At 34.9% G+C, this 19,361-nt stretch overlaps 1 pseudogene; it reads left to right on the top strand.

Moving 5' to 3' along the window:
• Positions 1-1,796: 1,796 nt before the first annotated feature.
• On the top strand, positions 1,797-18,882 carry LOC109388445 (uncharacterized protein C10orf82 pseudogene; annotated as a pseudogene).
• The last annotated feature ends 479 nt before the right edge of the window (positions 18,883-19,361 follow it).

The following is a 19,361-nucleotide window of genomic DNA, read 5'->3' on the forward strand; positions in this document are numbered from 1 at the left end:
CTACTTGTAAAAAAAAGTTTCCTGTAAAATAACATGCTGTGTTATTCCAGTTGCTGCCTCTTACATCTTGCATTTACCACATCTCTTGATTGCATCGTTTTCTCTTGTGCTTGATTTAATCTCATTGGCTCTCTACAGTAACATTTTGTACAGGCTCAAATCCTAGGAGCCATACATAGCCTATGCTCTGTAGCCTACGTGTGTAGTAAGCTATGCCATCTAACATAAGTTTTGTAAGTGAGCTCTATGATGTTCGCACAATGATGAACTCACCTAAGGACACATTTCTCAGAAAATATCTCCTCCATTAAGCAATGTATGACTGTAATCACAAATTCAAGCTGTATTATTATTTGCCTTTAATAATGCTGTTGGCAACAGTTTTGCATCGATTTTTTTCCCTCGTTTTCTATGGGTTTTAGTGCATGTGTGGAAATATTAGGAGTTAAAATCTGCTATTATCCTGTAGAAACTCACAGGTCAGAAACAATCTTTCTATGTTTGAAATTGGTTCTATGTTTCACTTAAATAAAACTTGTTTTGCCTTTTGAGTTATTCCTTATTTGTAAAGGGGAAGGCCTTAAAAATACAAACATCATTTTATTTTATGATTCCTAGTAACTTAAGGCTTAATTCTAGCAGGGCTTATGCCCCTTAACAAAGTTGCTTGGTACTTTTGCGTTTCACTTGAATGCTCTGAAATAAAGTTTTACATAGAAAAATGAACAAATAAAAAAGTAAAGAATATTTTTTTCTTAATTTTTTGGTCTAGCACTACTGAGTTAACTAAGAAAATAATCAGTTGCTTATATGCCTGCTGACTAGTGATGTGTTAGACATCAAAAATTAATTTTAATCTGTTTTTTATTTCTTTTCCTGTTTGGTCTGGTGTTCAGCTGGTTAGGCCGCCTGTAATAAGATGCTTGCATGCTTTTATACTAAGAAACAGTAAATAAAGTGAGAGTACAAAAAGGAAACAAATGGCATTGGGTAATGATGACAGTATCCAATTAAATAGAAAAAAAAACCTAGTAACTTATGAAAATTTCCAATAAAAAATTGCCAGTGTTCACTTACAGTTTAATGAGTATGCTTTCAATTATGTCAGCCATATCACTAATGATCAATTGCCCCCTTCCCCAACTGGTTTTCAAGGTACAGTGTTATTGTAGTGCTTGTTGGTAGAATTACAAAAAAAGAATTAAGATTATCTTAATCCTGCTATAGACCATTGCGATATCTTTCTGTGTACATGTGCTCTAAATAGATGGATGTAAAAGGAACAATGGGAACTTAAAGTTACAATAAAACGTTTTATCAACTTGAATCTCTGTCCACATTTCCCAATGCTCTGGTAAACATAAAATGGAACATCTAAAAAATGCTTCATTTTTTTCTAAAGTAGTTAGACTTAAATATCTTCATGTCAAAGCAGACCATACTCTTTTGTAATCATTCTCTAATTTATTCAACATGATTTGTGCTGAAAGTTTAAAATTATATGCTATATAATATGCTATAAGCTAAATATACATTCTTAAATTATATATATATATATATATATATATATATATATATATATATATATATATATATATATATATATATCCAAAGCTGCTACAGTCTGGTAGAAAAGCAACATTGAAACAATAACACTAAAAACATGTAATCATATATATTGACGATTGTTTCACATTAAAAGGGGGGGCTATATTGAGACACATATAACATGATTCAGATATAAGGTTGGAGAAGATCTCTTTCATGAAGGGACAATTTCACCATGTCCTGACAAGATGAGTTTGCCAGAGGAAGCTACCTGGAGAGAACAGGTAAGCAGAAAGATAGATGTTACAGCACGTGTCCAAACTCAAGCACCCCTAACTTTCTATCTTCTAGCTGATTGGCAAGAAGAGGCACAAGAAAAGCAAAAAGAAAACAGGCCTATCTACCAGAGTAGATCATTGGCTTGTTTAATGTTCTAGCCCTTTGGGTAAAAAAGAAAGAACCACTCTGATAAACAAAAATTTTAACACATCATCCACTTCCAAAAGTAAGCAAGGCTTATTCATTCTAACCAATTCATAAACTATCCTCCTCCCTTTGGAGGTTTTCTATGAGGGATTAGGAAAGGGTCAGAGAGTAGCCTTGAATTATTTCCCATGGAAGCAACATACCTGATTTCAAGCCGATGGTTTTTCAGCAAGAAACATACAGAAGCATTGCTCACCTCCCTGATCCCTCCCCTAATATGTCTGCAGTCACACCCACTTCTTCCTGTCCTACTGAAGGAAGTATTCTTCCTCATGACTGTAACAATCCTTCCATCCGTGCTGGATTCCATATATTTTCATTTCTTCAAGCACTTTGTTTCATCTGATTTATATATCTTTATTTTCTCCCCCTCTATTGGCTCTTTTATCCTCAGCATTTAAGAAAATATTGACTTAAGCCACTCAAATCTTTAGGAGCAACTCTCCATCTATTCTGCATCTTCCTAATCCTGCCACCATCATCACCAGAAATCTTGCTATTCGTTTCATAACCCTCATACCTATGTTTCTTTTGAAAAGTTGTCTAAATTCTCTACCTCTACTTCTCAATACCTATGCATTTCGCAACTCACTGGAATTTAGCTTCTTCTCTAGTCATTCCATTGGAAGCAATCACTAAAATCACCAAAAACTTCCAATTTGTGAAGTCCAATTGAAACTTTTTGGAGATCATTTTACATTACCTCTGAAACCTACTAAAATGATGTCCACCTCCATTGCTCTGAAATTTCTTTCTCCCTTGATTTCTATAACTCCTTTCCAGATGTCCCTTGCCTATCTTTTTCCTGCTACAATGTCTTCTTTTGGCATTTTCCAGAACTTCCTTTTCAAAGCTTTATAAATATATGTATATTTGGAAATGATATATTGTGCTGTGAGTGCTACCAATCTTGTTTTTCCTATAAAAGAGGTTCTGACTCTTCTTTATCAGTGTTTTTGCTGATATCCATTCTCTCAAAAGATTTGGACAGCCTAATTTGTTGACTTTTGTAAAACATTAAATTAGGAGAAGAGGCAGAAATAAACAAGAGAAATATATTATTGCTTAAGGAATAGATATGCATATTTTTGCAGTTTTTAAAGAGGATTGTAGAGAGGGTTGGGGTTATAATGAAGAGTTTGGAGGAGATAAACTGATATTTTAGGGTAAAAGAAAGTGCAAGGGAAATAAAATGGAATTTTTTTTCAGGTAGGGAGTGGGCCGGGGGTGGAGGGGGGAGGAAGGGAGGAAGAGCAACGGGGCGGAGCAAGGGAGCAGGGGGAAGCGGGGAGGGTGGAGGGATGTGGGGACCAGGCGCCAGTCGGCAAAGCCTCTAGCCTAAAATGGCATTTTTAATAAGAGTTTCTCTAAAGTCCATATATCTTTGCCAATGTTTTGTAAGCACAAGAACTCCAACTATGTTGAAGTTCATTTAGTTTATGGTCTGTGTTTCTTATACTAAAACACCATTCCTAGACTAGAATATACATTTCATGTATTCAATTGAGTTATCTGCAGATTAAAATATAGTGATGAGATGGGTGTTTCATTTTGTAAAAATTCATTGAGCTGTGCACTTGTGATTCCTACATTTTTTTGTAAACTATACTTAAAATTTTTTTTCTAATTTTTTTCTCATGATAACTCTCTTCCAAATCTAAATCTCCTAATCAGATTTAACTCTTGAGCTCCAGATATACATTTTCAACTACTTGCCAGGTATCTCTATCATTATGTACAGCAACTGAAGTCAAGGTGTCCAAATGAAAAACCTATTATTTTTCCTATTTCTGTCAAGAGAACCACAATACGTCCACCCTTCCAGAACATATTTTCCTCCTCCATGTGATAAAAATCCTGAGTCAGGCACAAACTACGTATTTTGCTGTGTATAATGTGCACTTTTTTGCCCAAATTTGTGAGGGAAAAATAAGGATGCACATTATACTTGGGTAATACTAATTCTGTAGCTATAGAAAAGTTTTTAATTCTTTTATTTATGCTTATGAGTTAAAAGTGTAACTCTAGAAATCAATAACAATATCCGTATGCAAAATAATACCCTGGAATACGATAATTGGCTTTGTTGAACTTATGACAAACTTGCAATAACAAAGAGTTCTTGGCCTTCTATGATGCACAAATATCGTAAATTTGTTACTGGTACATAAAATTTCTTGTACCTTGTATCTGTTCCTGTGTTTTGTAATTATTTGTTACATAAAATTTCTTGAACTATAATATGTTAAAAAATAAATGCTAAAATTCCTTTTTAATACAAAAAACAAGTACCTCAATGTAAACAAATAAAAATTTGAATTAAAATATTAAAATGAAAGATTTTTCCCTGAAAGTTTGGGCCAAAAATGTGGCTATGCATTATATACTCGAGTGCATTATAAACAGCAAAATACAGTAATCTCATAGGCACTGGGGAGCCACGGAATCCTCAAGAGTGACATTTGGCCAGGTTGGAGACTTTCATGGTGCCTTTCATCTCTTAGGACTTCCTGCCCAGACTCCTGCTGGCAAGGAGGTAGCTACTTCCTGGGTCTGGTGGGCTGACCCTGCTCCCTTTTCAAGGGTTTCTGTCATAAAAAAGCTTTTTATGTATTAGACATATTTACAATTCTTCTCTAGCCCATCACCAAACAAAGCCCAAACATGGCCAAAAACACTTAATTAATCACATCTCAGTTTGTATTAAGACAAAAAACTCAGATTTTCATTCTTTAACTCCATGCCCTGTTCACCATACACACATCTACCATCTTTGTTGGTGCAACATTTCTAAGCCATATGCTATACTGGTCTGGTCTCAATGAGGGAAGTTATGCATGCCTCTTTCTATTTTTCTCACTTCTTCCACAGGGATCCTATTAAAATAAAAATCTAAACATAACCCTGTCCCTTTAGTCTCTTCAGCAGAGCACAATAGCAGCCAATACTCATATAGCATTGGTTACATGATAGAGGCTACTGTAAAATATTTGAAGCTATTAACTAGTTTAATGCATAATAAAATTTCATAATGGAAGTATTATAATGATCTCAGTTACACAGGTATAAATCTGAGTCACAAAAAGATTAAATACCAGGCAATAATGGATAGAACTTGGATTTTTTAATCAAATCTATAGGACTTCAGAAACTCGTTTAGTAAATTTATTGTGGTAATCACGTCACTAATATGTATATCAAATCATCATGTTGTGTCTCTTAAATTTACACAATGTTTTTTGTCAATTATACCTCAGTAAAGCTGGGGAGAAAAAAGAAACTCTGCTGTTAGCCAGCTCTCAAGGTCTGATACTTTCTGCTCTTTCTGACCTTCCTTGTATTGACTGTCTTTGAATTTCCTGAAAATACATGTTTTATGCCTTTGAGAGCTTGCATATTTGTTTCCATTCACCTGGGATACTCTTCCCATGGCCATGTCCACACCAACCCTATCTATCTGGTTAGCTCCTCTTTTAAAGAGGAATGTATATTAAATTCTTCAAAACATTCTCCTGACATCTCTATCTTTACTTTATGAGATGCCAAGGATAGATCTCTACCAGTCTACTTGTTACCTGCTATTATAATTGGTTTTTTGCTTATTTGTTGTCCTTAAGAAAAAGATCACATGGCTAATTACTGTTTAACAATAGTAACTCATACACTGCATTGTACAAAATGTACACACAGACTACTTGTTTGCTAAATTGATGAATAAACAAAGATCCAGAGAAATAATATTTATGTGACTGATTGATGGTAAAATAACAATAACTCTGCTTTGATAATACTTTTTTCTTATGGAGATTATATGACTAATATATGTAGAACATTTTTAATGTCTGCCACATAGCATGAACTCTCAAAATAGTAATATCATAATAACTTTTTAAAAACCTCTAGGATTGCTAATTCTGCTTTGCTTCCTGAAAAAAATTTTGCACAATGGATTTATGGGAAGAAAATGAAAAAGAAGAAAATTCAGAGCTGATAGGCTAGAGGTGGGAAAGAAAAGTCAAGAAAATTTCCAATAGGGATAATTCAAAGTATAAGCAATACTAAGAAGACAGAATTTTGAATAATGAATGCAAGATATAAGAAGAAAGCTTAAATTTAATATTCAACCCAGAAATTGTATCAGAAAGCCCTTGCATTTATGTGAGTACTCAATCACTTTTTGATTGATTGGTTGATTATTTGTGATTAAGTGCTAAACTCTTCTGCAGATAACCTGAAGTCTGGTTCTTTGGACAGAGTAAGGGCTGAGAAAAACATGGTCTTCTTAGGGTATTCTGAATAAGCCTCGAGAGACAATAAAACAGATGCTTTTCTTTTATGAACGTGCAGGCACCTGAGTCTATGTCAAGCTGCTCTAGATCCATTTTCAGCACTGAGGTAAATTTACTGTGGAAGGTAAGAAAAGGTGTTGGTGATTTGGAATCTTTTCTTCTAGCACCTCTTTCGTAGTTGGTTATTCCATGACCGCTGTCACACAGTCTAGCCAGTTTGGGACTTTATTATCTTCTCTTTCCCAGCATCCAGACTGTCTCCAGCAATTTCCCAAGCTTGTCCAGGGTGCGAGACATCAGCCATTTTGAAAAACAGCTCCAGGGATGCAAAAAACATTTAAAAAATAAAATTTACTTGGTGACAGAGAGTGCCAAGGTCCGGGTTTAGGGATTTTTTTAATACTTTTAATTTTTTTATTGAGGTATAATTGACATATAACATTGTATTAGTTGCAGGTGTGCTCCATAGTGATTCGATATTTGTATGTATTGCAAAGTGATCACCCCAGTAAGTCTAGTTAACATCTGTCACCATACATAGTTGCAAAAAATTTTATGTGTGTATGATGAGGACTTTTAACGTGTTAATTTTATTTTTATTGAATTAATGACTATTTGAACAAGTATTAAGCTTATCCGGTTAAAGAGCTCAGCTTCAAAACGAACACAAGTGGAGAATTAAAAAAAAATGCTGCTCTAGCCTGGAAGCTCCGTCAAATAAATCTAGGAAATTAGGAAGTGATAGAGGTAACTAGCAATATTTCCCTCATATTAGATGCTAGGGGTTCAAAGAGGAACAACTCTACCAATGTTGTATCACTTCCAGTTCTCTTGTAAAAAAAATACACAAACACACACACACACACACACAAACATAAAGAATTTATTAGTAGAGTCAATTATGCTAAAGATATTTAGATTCTTGTAAATAATAAACTATTGTTTCAAATTGAAATCTGAGCTTTACGTGAGTCCACAAAGGTTGCCTTGTATTTATTGATTACATATACAGTATATGTTAGCAATGTCACCTTATAGTTACAATTTTAATCATTTTAAAAACTCAATAAGATGCCAGTAATAAAAATGCTCAATTTTAGAAAGGCCATCCTGGGAATGTAAGTGCAAAATTTTTGTCATAAGACATTAAATTAGAAAAAAATATGATCCCATCTTAAAGAAGTATTCCATCTTATTTGATTAATTTGTTCAAGTACAGATTTAGGCAGAAATAGGAAAAATGACTTTAAAAGAATGTTAGAAAGACCCTAAGGGTTTTTTTCTATTTTATTTTCTCTTATTTGTTTTTGTGTGTGTTTGTATGTGTATGTATTTACACTCTCTGTCACAATTCTTTGTCAATATATCTTAGTAGATAAAAAATAATCCCAAACACAATGAAAAAATATTTTTTAAACCCATCACAAAGTAGAACATAAATTTGAAATCAATCATGCCTTACCACAAAATGTGTACAGATCAGAAAACAAGTGTATAACGTAGTGCAAAAATGATACTCAAATTGCCCATTATCTTTTGTATCGAAGAAGATAATGGATCTGATGTTGTCTCATGGCAAATATAAGGGCTGTTTACCATCAGGTCCAACTCTCATTTGTTTTTAATTTCATGTCTCCAAATAGCTCTAGCAAAAATCTCTGAGTGACTATGAATCTTCATAACATTTCTCAAACCACATTTCATATTCCTAAATTATCAAATCAATGCAAATCAGTGCTTACTAATGCTACCCATTCTTTAGTAATTTTACTTTTTCATAAGCATTAATTCTACGCAAAATAAAAGTAAATACGTAAAGATTTTCTTTTTCCCCTAAGTCAGTAAATCCATTGCAAATAGAAGCAATATTGTGACCTAATATGACTAGTGAGCAGAGTATCCAGTTTTCACAGGTCTCCACTTATTTATCAGTAAATCAATGTAATCTACACTGTAACCCATGGTGTTGCTACAATCACAGTGAAGACTGAAAGGCTGGCTTTGTTCATTTTGCTAGATGCCCTAATTACAAGATGAAATATAGTTTTCATGGTAAAATAATCAATGGAGAGCACATTTTAACTGCCTCATGATCAATTCTTAATGTTTTATGTTTTAGAATTCTTTAAAGGACACAAAAGCTGCATAGTACTTTGAGACAGAATCCTTATTCACTTAGCTTAAACAAAAATTGTAGATCCTATTAAATTAAACAAATTATGCTTAAGTATTGTGTAAATGTACCAATAAAAATAGTGGAATAGTTGCCTACAAAGAGCTCATGGAATAGAATATTAGTATACATAAAATGACTCTAAAGCAAAGGTTAATGGAATAGAGGATATGTAAGAATTTCAAATTGCTAATATAGACAGATGATGGAAATACTTCTTTTGCCTCCTGAGACTGCAAAACGATTCATGAAGGAGAGGGTTGTATTTGAGCGATCCTTCAAACACTGAAAACTCTTTGACAGAAGTGAAGGAAAGAGCAATGTAGAAAGAACCATTTAAAAGGTATACATACTAAAAATACAGGTGTTTTCAGGACATAGTGTGTCATTCTCTGTGCCTAGATTATCATGGGGGAAAATAGAAAACGAGGCATAAAGGCAGATTGCACATCACCGTATTAAGAAAATGACAATTAATTGTTTATAGAGTAATAAGAAAGCAATATTACTCAAGGAAGAAAGGGATATGGTCAGAATCAACCTTGAGATTATTCTCAGACTGGCGCTTATGGACTGGTAATATGGAAAGTGGACCCTATCTCCAACAAACAATCATAACTAGTGAAACTTATTTTTAAAAAAGCACTTAAAACCTCTACTTGTACAGCAGGCTAAGAATCCTCTGGTCCCAGTGTCCTAGTCCCAGCTCTCTCATTAGGTAGAAATTCCACACCAGGGGAAACAAATGGGGAAGGTCAAAGGCTAGTGCCCCACCCAGTGCCCTGCTTATAAGGCAGGGTTATCATGCCAGTCCCCAGCTCCAGAGCAGTGGCACAGATATGTTGCCCAGTGGGAAGAAACTATCAGTAAGAACAGAGAGATTCAAAGTTCTCCCCAAAGGAACTGACTTTATTTGAAACATATTGAGAGAGTCCAAGACCAAGGGTGCTCTCAACAACAGTGGAGATTCTGGTGGGAAGCAAGTAAGAAACAGTGGGTAGCTCTATGAGAGCTTCAAGCTAAGCCATGTGTCAGCTGGTTTACAAGAAGAACCAGGGAAAGAGCCATCCAAGAAGAGCCAGAACAAACATCCAAGTCTGACCTCAAAAACTACCTCTGTGGGGGTGGCCACTGAGCTCAGGGGATTAGAGTGCAGGCTCTTAACACCAAGTTTGCCTGTTTGATCCCGATATGGGCCAGTGAGCTGCACCCTCCACAACTAAAAGGAAAGACAATAGCTTGACTTGGAACTGAGCTGCTGGTGGGTGGCTGGTTGGCTCAGTTGTTTAGAGGCCGTTGCTCATAACACCAAGGTTGCCAGTTGGATCCCCACATGGGCCACTGAACTGCACCCTCCACAACTAGATTGAAACCACTACTTGACTTGGAGCTGATGGGTCCTGGAAAAACACACTGTTCCCCAATAAAGTTAAATTTAAAAAAACACCTATGTAAACACTCCTTAATTTCATTGGCTATTGTCAAAAAGAAAGTCCTTAACAAAATACTAGCAAACCACATCCTGCAATATATAAAAAGAAACATACACCATGATCATGTGGGCTATATCTCAGAAATGCAATGCTAGTTTTACATATCAAAAAAACAAAGGACAAAAACCACATGGCCATCTCAATAAATACAGGAAAAACATTGACAATATTTGACATCCCTTCATGATAAAATCATTCAAAAACTAGAAATAGAGGGAAATTTCTCTGATAAAGTAGCTATGAAAGTATCACAGTATACTTAATTGTGAAAGACTAAATGTTTTGCCGTCAGATCAGGATGGCAAGGCAAAAATTGTCACTCTTACCACTTCTATTAAACATTGTACTAGAGTTTCTAGTTAGCTTATTTAGGAAAAGTGAAATGAAGACATCCAAGTTGGAAAAGAAGTAAATGTACCTCTACTGATATTATCCTATATATTGAATAACCTATGAAATCCATTAAAAATAATTAGAACTAATAAATGAGGCAACTAAAGTTGTAGGGTATAAGATCAATATAGAAATGTCAACTATGTTTTTTTATATACTAGCAATAATAAACCAGTCTAAAATAAAATTTATAAAATAATTTTATTTTCAATAGTATCAAAAAGAAAAAAATACTTAGGAATAAATTTTTCAAAAGACTTATCAAACTTGTATGATCCTTTGTATTTCTGTGGTGTCCTAGGAATGTGATTTCTGGGTAATAAGGTAACTATATTTAACGTTTAGAGGAGCTGTGAGACTGTTTCAAAGTATCTGTACAATTTTACATTCCCAACAGCAGTGTGTGAAGGTTCTAATTTCTCCACATCCTCACCCAAACTTGTTACTATCTGTCTTTTTGGTGAGAGCTATGCCAGTGACTAATTTCTCCTCTTTCATTTCTGATTTTGTATGAGACTTTTCACTTTTTTCCTTAGTGAGTCTAGTCAGGGGTTTCTCAGTTTTATTAATCATTTCAAAGGACGAGCTCTTTCTTGCATTAACTTTTTCTATTGTCTTTTTGTTCTCTGTTTCATTTAGTTCTGCTCTGATTTTTATTTCCTTCCTTCTGCTGACTTTGGGCTTCATTTATTCTTCTTTTCATAGTTCTTTAAGATGTAGTGTTATGTTGTTTATTTGGGAATTTTCTTGTTTCTTGAGATAGACCTGAATGATACAAACTTCCCTTTTTAAAAATTTTATTGGGGAACAGTGTGTTTTTCCAGGACCCATCAGCTTCAAATCAAGCCATGGTCTTCAATCTAGTTGTGGAGGGTGCAGTTCACTGGCCCATGTGGGAATCCAACTGGCAGCCTTGGTATTATGAGCACTGCACTCTAACCAACTGAGCTAACTGGCCACCCCAAATTTCCCTCGTATTACCACTTTTGCTGCATCCCAAAAATTTTTATATGTCATGTTGTCATAATTGTACACTTGAAACCTATATAATTTTATTAACCAATGTCACCCCAATAAATTTAATTTAAAAAACAAAATAAAAGAAATACCAACAAAAAAAAGAAGTATAAAACTTACGAAGGCATCCCCCACTTTTTGAAAGTTTGCATAATGCCACTTCTCTTTTACAAAATACCTATTTTAGTACCTGTTTTTGGCTAACCAAAAAATATCTGAAGAGGATTTATGAAAATGGGCAAAACGCGACAATAGCATTCAGTGTTTGTTTTGAAGCAAGTCATTCTAGAGGCAGCACATACCCTGAGAAGCAAGAGTGTCACTGCCAAGTTCCTTCCCTGGGAACTACATTCAGCATCTCAGCATCAAGCCACTATAAGCTTTGAACTGTGTCTGTGAGCATCCGTGCTTTACCTCAATTTATTTTGTGTATCCATTAGCAAGATATGTCCTAAGGTATCAGAAAAGCCTAAGAGAGCTCATAAAGGTATTAGGCTTAGCATAAAACTGGATGTAATTAAGCATTTCAATCATGTTAAATAAAATAAAAACATATAAATTAACGATAATTGTGTCTTCGCTTTATGCCATTTTGGTTTACGAAAAGTTTCATAAAGTCATACTTTCTGATAGCAGGGGAAACCTGTACTCTGAAAGAAATTAAAGATGTAAATAAGGGCCGGCCGAGTGGCACGTTGGTTAAGAACTGGCTTGGGATGCCAGAGGGCCCCGGTTCAGATCCCACATGAGGGCCAGTGACACTGCCCTCTACAGTTAAGGTGCCAGCTTGGGCCAGTGAAGAAACATCCTCCACAACTAGACTGAAGAACAAAACAACAGCAACTTGTCTGTTCCCCTTCCCCAGATTCCCCAGCGCTGTTCCCCTCCCCCATTCCCCAATAAAAAATCTTAAAAAAAAAAAGATGTAAGTAAGTGGAAAGACATCATAGGTCAGAAGACTTTATACTGTTAAGGTAGCAATACTCCCCCAAATTTATCTACACCTTAAACACAGTTACTATCAAAATTCCAGCTAGCTCCTTTGTAGAAATTGACAAATTGACCCTAAAATTCACATGGACATTCAAGGGATCTATATTAGCCAAAACAATTTTGAAAAGGATCAAAATTCCTTACTTCAAAACTTAAAGTTGCAATAATCCAGATAGTTTGGTATTGCCATCTGGCTAGACATATAAATCAATGGAATAAAACAGACTCCAGAAATAAATCTTCACATTTACAGTTAATTCATTTTCATAAGGGCTGCCAAGACAATCCAATGGGGAAAGAATAGTGTTTTCAACAAATAGAGCTGAGACAACTAAATATCCACATTCAAAAGAATGAAGTTGGTTCCATCTCTCATATCATAAACAAAAAAAAACAAAAACAAAAAAACCCCTCAAAATGGAAATGTAAGTGCTAAAGCTATTAAACTCTTAGAAAACATGGGGCAAATTCTCATGACTTTCAATTAGGCAATGGTTTCTTATATATCACACCAAAATCAAGGCACAAGAGCAAAAGAAAATATAGATAAATTAGACTTCATCAAAATAAAAGAAATGAGCTTCAAAGGACACCATCAAGAAAATGAAAAGACAACTCTCAGAATGGGAGAAAATATTTACAGATCATGTACATGATAAGAGGCTTGTATCTAGAATATATAAAGAACACTCACAGGTATCTAGAATATATAAAGAACACTCGCAGATGAATAATAGACAAATAACCCAATTAAAAATGGGCAAACTATCTGAATAAGCACTTCTTTAATGAATACATACAAATGGCCTATAAGCACATGAAAAATGCTTAATATCATTAACCATCAGGAACATGCAAGTTGAAATCACAATGATATACCACTCCACACACACTGGCATGGCTATCACCAAAAAGACAGGTAATAACAAGTTTAGGTGAGGATGTGGAGAAATTCGAACCTTCATACAGTGCTGCTGGGAATGTGAAATTGCACAGATACTTTGAAACAGTTTCACAGTTCCTCTAAACATTAGATACAGTTACCTTATTACCCAGAAATCCCATTCTTAGGTATATGCCAAAAAGGAACGAAAACATATATCACACAAAAAATTATATGTAAATGTTTATAGTGGTATTATTCATAGTTGAAAAAAATACTGTATCTCTAAGCCGGGGTTCGGCAAACTGCAACTCACAAGCCACATGCGGCTCTTTGGGTACATACATTTGTGAATTTTTCTTATTTAATAAAGATAGAATTAATACTATTACTTGTTATAATATTGCTTTAAATTTTCCTTATTTGTAAAAATATATTTATGGCTCTTGAATAATTTTTAAATTGTTGTGAGGGACAGGATGGGCTCTTCCATCTCAAAAGTTTACCTACCCCTGATCTAGGCAATGGAATACCACTTGGCAATAAAAACAAATGAAGTACTGATACATGATACAACATGGCTAAGCCTTGAAAACATTATGGTAAGTGAAATAAACCAGTCACAAAGGACCACATTATTATTACATTTATATGAAATGTCCAGAACAGGCAAATCTATAGACATAGAGTAGATTTGTGGTTGTCTAGGGCTGAGGTAGCTGAGGAAAACAGGAAGTACCTACTAATAGGTACAGTGTTTCTTTTGGGGATGATGACAATGTTTGAAAATTGATTGTGGTGATAGTTGCACAACTGTGTGAATATATTAAAAACCATTGAATAATTCACTTTAAATGGGTAAATTGTATGAGATATAAATTATGTAAAAATAAAGCTGTTCTCTTAAAAAAGAAGAGTATTTTCTACATCAATGTAGAAAGTGAAGGGGATAAGCGAGCAGGAAAAGAGGCCATGAGAAGAATAGTATTTTTTTCTGATAAAACACATTGAAAATCTGATCTCAGCAAATGTAGGCAAAGTACCATGTATCAGACTCATCATATTTTTAAAGAGATAACAGATGTTTCTCCTTTGAGAAATCAGAAATTGGTGTGTACGCCAGTATTTTTCCCTATACAAAATATCGCACTATTACAAGAAAGAATCTGTACCTCTCATAATAGATTAAAACTCAATTTCGTCTTTTAAGTCTTTAAGTTTTAAAAATAAATTTTTGGTCTGTGATTATTGCATTATGCTTGCAATGTTACAGTGGCTGATTATTTTATCCTATACCATTGCACCTTACATAACACAGTATCTTTATGTTTTCTTTTGCAATCCAGAAATAAACCTAAAATTTCACAGTCATGTGCTTTTCATTTGATTATTCAAGTAATAACATATGAACTTTCTTGATATTTCAGCAAGAACAAGCTTTGCATGTTTCCATAGTGAAAATTAAGGTCAAAATTAGATGAAATTGAAGTTCAGAGAAGATGAAAAAAATGATGCATGCCTGGAATAACTTATGAAGAAATATTAAACAAGGGAGACTAAATTTGGAAAACTGGGAATAGCAGATGACTAAGTGGAAGCATAATTATATACAAATATTTGATAGATGTCACAGGAGAGAGAAGTGACACGTTGAAGGCAAGAATACAGAGAAATAATTACCAATGTCACTATGATAAGAAAAGGAAAATCAAAATGAAAGCTAAAAGGGGAAGCTTGTGCAATAATGTTATATTGAACATTTTTGCTAGATTACAAAGTACCAGAAATGTTTTTATTGTGTGCTGGTATAAAAAGCCAAAGTTATGGTAACAATTACCTTTAAGACACACACTATTAGCAAGCTCCCTATTACTTTAAGAAGAAAAAAAAAGGAGGTAATTGAACAAAGAGATGGGCATTTTACATGTGCTTTGGGAGATGTTAAACAACTACAGCAGGCTTTTTCATAGCCACATCTAATGTTGATTTCCATAGCTAGAGTAGAATGGATAATTAGAAGATGTTGATTTTCATACAGTAATGTAACCTCTTTTATCTAAGAGTAAAGTGAGCTCTGGAAGCATTACTTGGAACACATGATGCTCATTCATTACATTTCATTTGATAACTGTAATAATGGATTATGTAATTTCTGTTGTACATCTATCTCCCCTTATATGGAAAACGTATATATTATATGACAAAGTGGGACTATAGAAAACTTTCAAAGGTATTTGAATATTAGGTATTTTTCTACACCAGTCATTAACTTTAGGCAATTTGCTAATTGTCTTCTGTTTTTATATGAAAATGTCACTTTGCCCTTGACCTTAAAGAGATATTCTGCCTGTGCTTCATACTTTAGGAAATAATAATAATAATAAAACATAAGCAATCATTGCTAGACTACACCTAGTTCCCATTGAATGATGGTCACTGAATTGTTATTCCTTTGTTTCATACGGTAACTTCTGACATCAATCTTAAGTCATCCTAGCTGTATTGATACACTTAATTATATTTCATTGATTTGCAATCTTAACCTGCCTCACTCAACACTTACTCAGAAAAGGTGTACTTCAAGGATGAAGTCTGAACAAAATCTTTAAAATAATTCATATAAAAAACTTATTTTATATGAACTGGCAAAGAACTGATGGGAATTTTATTATAGGGAAAATACGGTGTTTGTATCTTTAATTGCAATAGTTTGAAGCTCTAGCTGACTGCCTCACACAAAATGGGAACTTAGCAAATATATGCTGAATAACTGAATGAAAAAAATGGATATTAAGAAAATATACAAGTTGCAGTCATGGTTGAAGAATTACATCTAATCTATAATTTGTGTATTAGAGTATTATTGGCTATGGCAACTTAAAAAAAAAGCTATGCTGCTTCAAAACTGTAAAACACCTAATATTGTATGCTAAGAAGTTTGGTATTTATTTCATGGATTTTAAAGTAGATGAATATCATGAGTATTAGGGGGAAACCAAAAATAGAATGGTATGGATTTTAAGAGAGGACTTTGTTTCAATAATATGGGTATGATCTACAAGAATGTAATAAGGTACTTGATGGTTTAGAAGTCTTTGGTGACCTCTGAGAAGGCAGACTCACAAATTGATAGAGACAAACAAGAATAAGTAAATTATATTTTCTGTTCTAACCAACATAGTATAACAGGGATCAGATTTACCCTCTGGAACACCTAAAAAATGGAAGGAAACAAGACAATAGTTTGAAAGACACTAGATATCAGGCAACAGAGATTGAACCCTGAGAGATAGGAAGTAGGTGAGCCCTACAATTGCTTCACATTGCTTGAGTTTCCAGTCCACAGTTCAGAGAGGTGGAACCCAGGCAGAGACCAGTGGTCTCACTAAATAGAGGAGATGGAGCTTAGAAACTCTAGAGAACAAGATGGGTAGCATTCTCAAGACAGAATACCAGAGAGGAGAATGATGTAAAGAGAGGAAATTCCAGAACCTTGCACCCCACAGTAATTGTTCAGCTGATTGCTGATCAGCTTATGTGTGTGAGTACATTATGAGAGGCCAGGAATGAAACCACTTAAATAGATTATAGATAACAGTGCATGATAATCACCGAGGGAATAAAATGATGATTTTTATTGTCAGCCAAACTGTAAACCCTCAAGAGTCACAGAGCATTGGGTAATGTATACGGAAGGGTCTTGCCTCAGTAGTGGGGAATATTTAACCATATAACATAACAATATAACAACATGATTTACCATATAACAGGGGACTACATCATTTCTTTCTATCAAATCTTTAAAAAGACCCAAAAGGATCAAACCATTTCCAAACAACTTAACAGTGTCAAAAAAAAGGTAAAAAATATTTGCAAAAATAAAAAGTTATCCAGCACCAAATAGGTAGAACTTACAATGTCTGGCATCCAATAATAAATTATCACTAATCACCCTTGTAATGAAGTAGAGCAATCAAAGTCAACTCATAATCTACACAAATGTTAGAATTAGAAGAAACACACATAAAAACAATTCTTATAACTATACTCAAACTGTTCAAAAAGTTAAGTAGAGACATGGAAGATATTTGAAAAATTCTAAATCAAACTTCTCGAAATGAAAACATCAAAGCATAAGATAAAAAAAACCATACTGGATAGCATCCATGACATATTACACATGGCAGAAGATTAGTGTACTTGAAGACTAAGCAAGAAATATTATTTAAAATAAAATACAAACAGACAAAAAATTTTTAAATGAGCATCAGTGAACAGTGAGAAAACTTCAAGTAACCTAATATATGTAACTGAAGTCTTGAAAGAAGGGAAGAAAGAAAACCTGTTTGAAGATATAATGACAACTTTTCCCCAAATCTGATGGAAACTATAAATCCACAAATGCAAGGACTTCAACAAACTCTAAGCACAAGAAACATGTTTTTTAAATGACAAGTAACATCATATTCAAATTGATCAAAAATAGCAATAAACAGTAAATCTTAAAAGGAGCCAGGAAAAGAAAAAAGACGTATTACATACAAAGAAACAAAAATCAGGGTAAATCCAGACTCCTTATCTGAGTAATGCAACTGAGAAAACAGTTGAGCAGCCTCCTTACAGTAGAGAAATAAAACAACTGGTCAAACTAGAATTCCATACACAGCAAAACACATCTCTTTAAAACAGGCAAAATAAGGACTTTTTCAGCCATACGAAAGATAAACAAATTCATCACCAGCAGACATAAAGTACCAACCCCCCCAAAAAAAAAACCAAAAGATGACTCCTTGGTAGGGTGAGCGCACCAAGGCTGGGAGGCCCAGGTGCTGGGCTGAGGCCAAGCGTGGGCAAGAGGCCTGGCTGGGCTGCGACCCAGAATGGCCCAGAGAACAAAATCAGGAATCTTCCAAGACCTTCCTGAGACAGCTGCCAATCACACCGGGCTACAGTGGCTTCATTCCCTACCTCAGCTGCCAGGGAACCTCCAGCCAGGATGACATGTCCCACTGTCTGAAAACCTTCCAAGCAAACACATAGCGATATAAAGACCAGGTGGAAGAATTTTGCTGCTCGGTGGCCACTGCCCAGAGACTGTAGCCCATCTGCTCCAAGGAGATGGTCCTGTAGGTACTGCACCCGTACTACCCGCAGTACCATCCCTTGAGTCTGGAATGCAAATACATAAAGAAACCCCTCCAGGAGCCCCCAATCCCTGGATGGGCAGGCTACCCACCCAGAGCCAGGGTCACTGAATGAGGCTGTGCCACACGGTACACTGTCATGGCCAGAACTTGCTACAAGGGCTTCCTGGACATCACAGAGCAGGTCAAGAGAGTGCACCTGAAACCATATAAGGAAATATATGGAGGTAGGTCCACGCAACCCCTTCCTGCTCCTTCTCCAAAAGTTTTGCTGCATGAAAGTGTGCTGCCGAAATATCCGGACTTCTCTAGTCCGGGTGGTAGCTGTTCTGCTCTTGAAAGACCCCTGATAGAGGGCCCCAGACCTCCTGTAATATTTGGCTGTCCTCAGAGGCCAAATATGTCATGTAACAGGAAGATTTATCTGGAGCCAATATCCTCAGCCAAGTATGCAGAAGACTAGAAGTGGACAGCCTCCCAAGGAGAGACGAAGTTTAGGGGGTGCTCAAAATCTCACCATTCTCACATGAGAATCAGCCCCTCACCCATACCCCAACAAGAACTAGGGAAATTTCATAGCCTAAAAATCCTTTTAACTGCCACCTGTATCCTGACTGGTTGACAACAGCAGCATGTCATTAATGATAAAGACCTTTTATTGTCATATGGGAATAAAGAGGATAGTCCTTAGAAAGAAAAAAAAAGCTGAAGAATTTTCTTTGGGCAGAAAGAAAAGTATACCAGCTAGAAATAAATATCTACATAAATGAATGAAGAATAGTGAAAATGGTAACTATATGGGTAAATACATAAGTTTTTACATATTAAAGTCAATTGTGATGCAGTATTTAAGCAAACAATTTTTTAAAGTAGTGTAGAATTTATATATATATATATATATATATATATATATATATATATATATATATATATATATATATA

This window comes from Hipposideros armiger, unplaced genomic scaffold (assembly GCF_001890085.2).
Source record: "Hipposideros armiger isolate ML-2016 unplaced genomic scaffold, ASM189008v1 scaffold_197, whole genome shotgun sequence".
NCBI classification, from domain to species: Eukaryota; Metazoa; Chordata; class Mammalia; order Chiroptera; family Hipposideridae; genus Hipposideros; species Hipposideros armiger.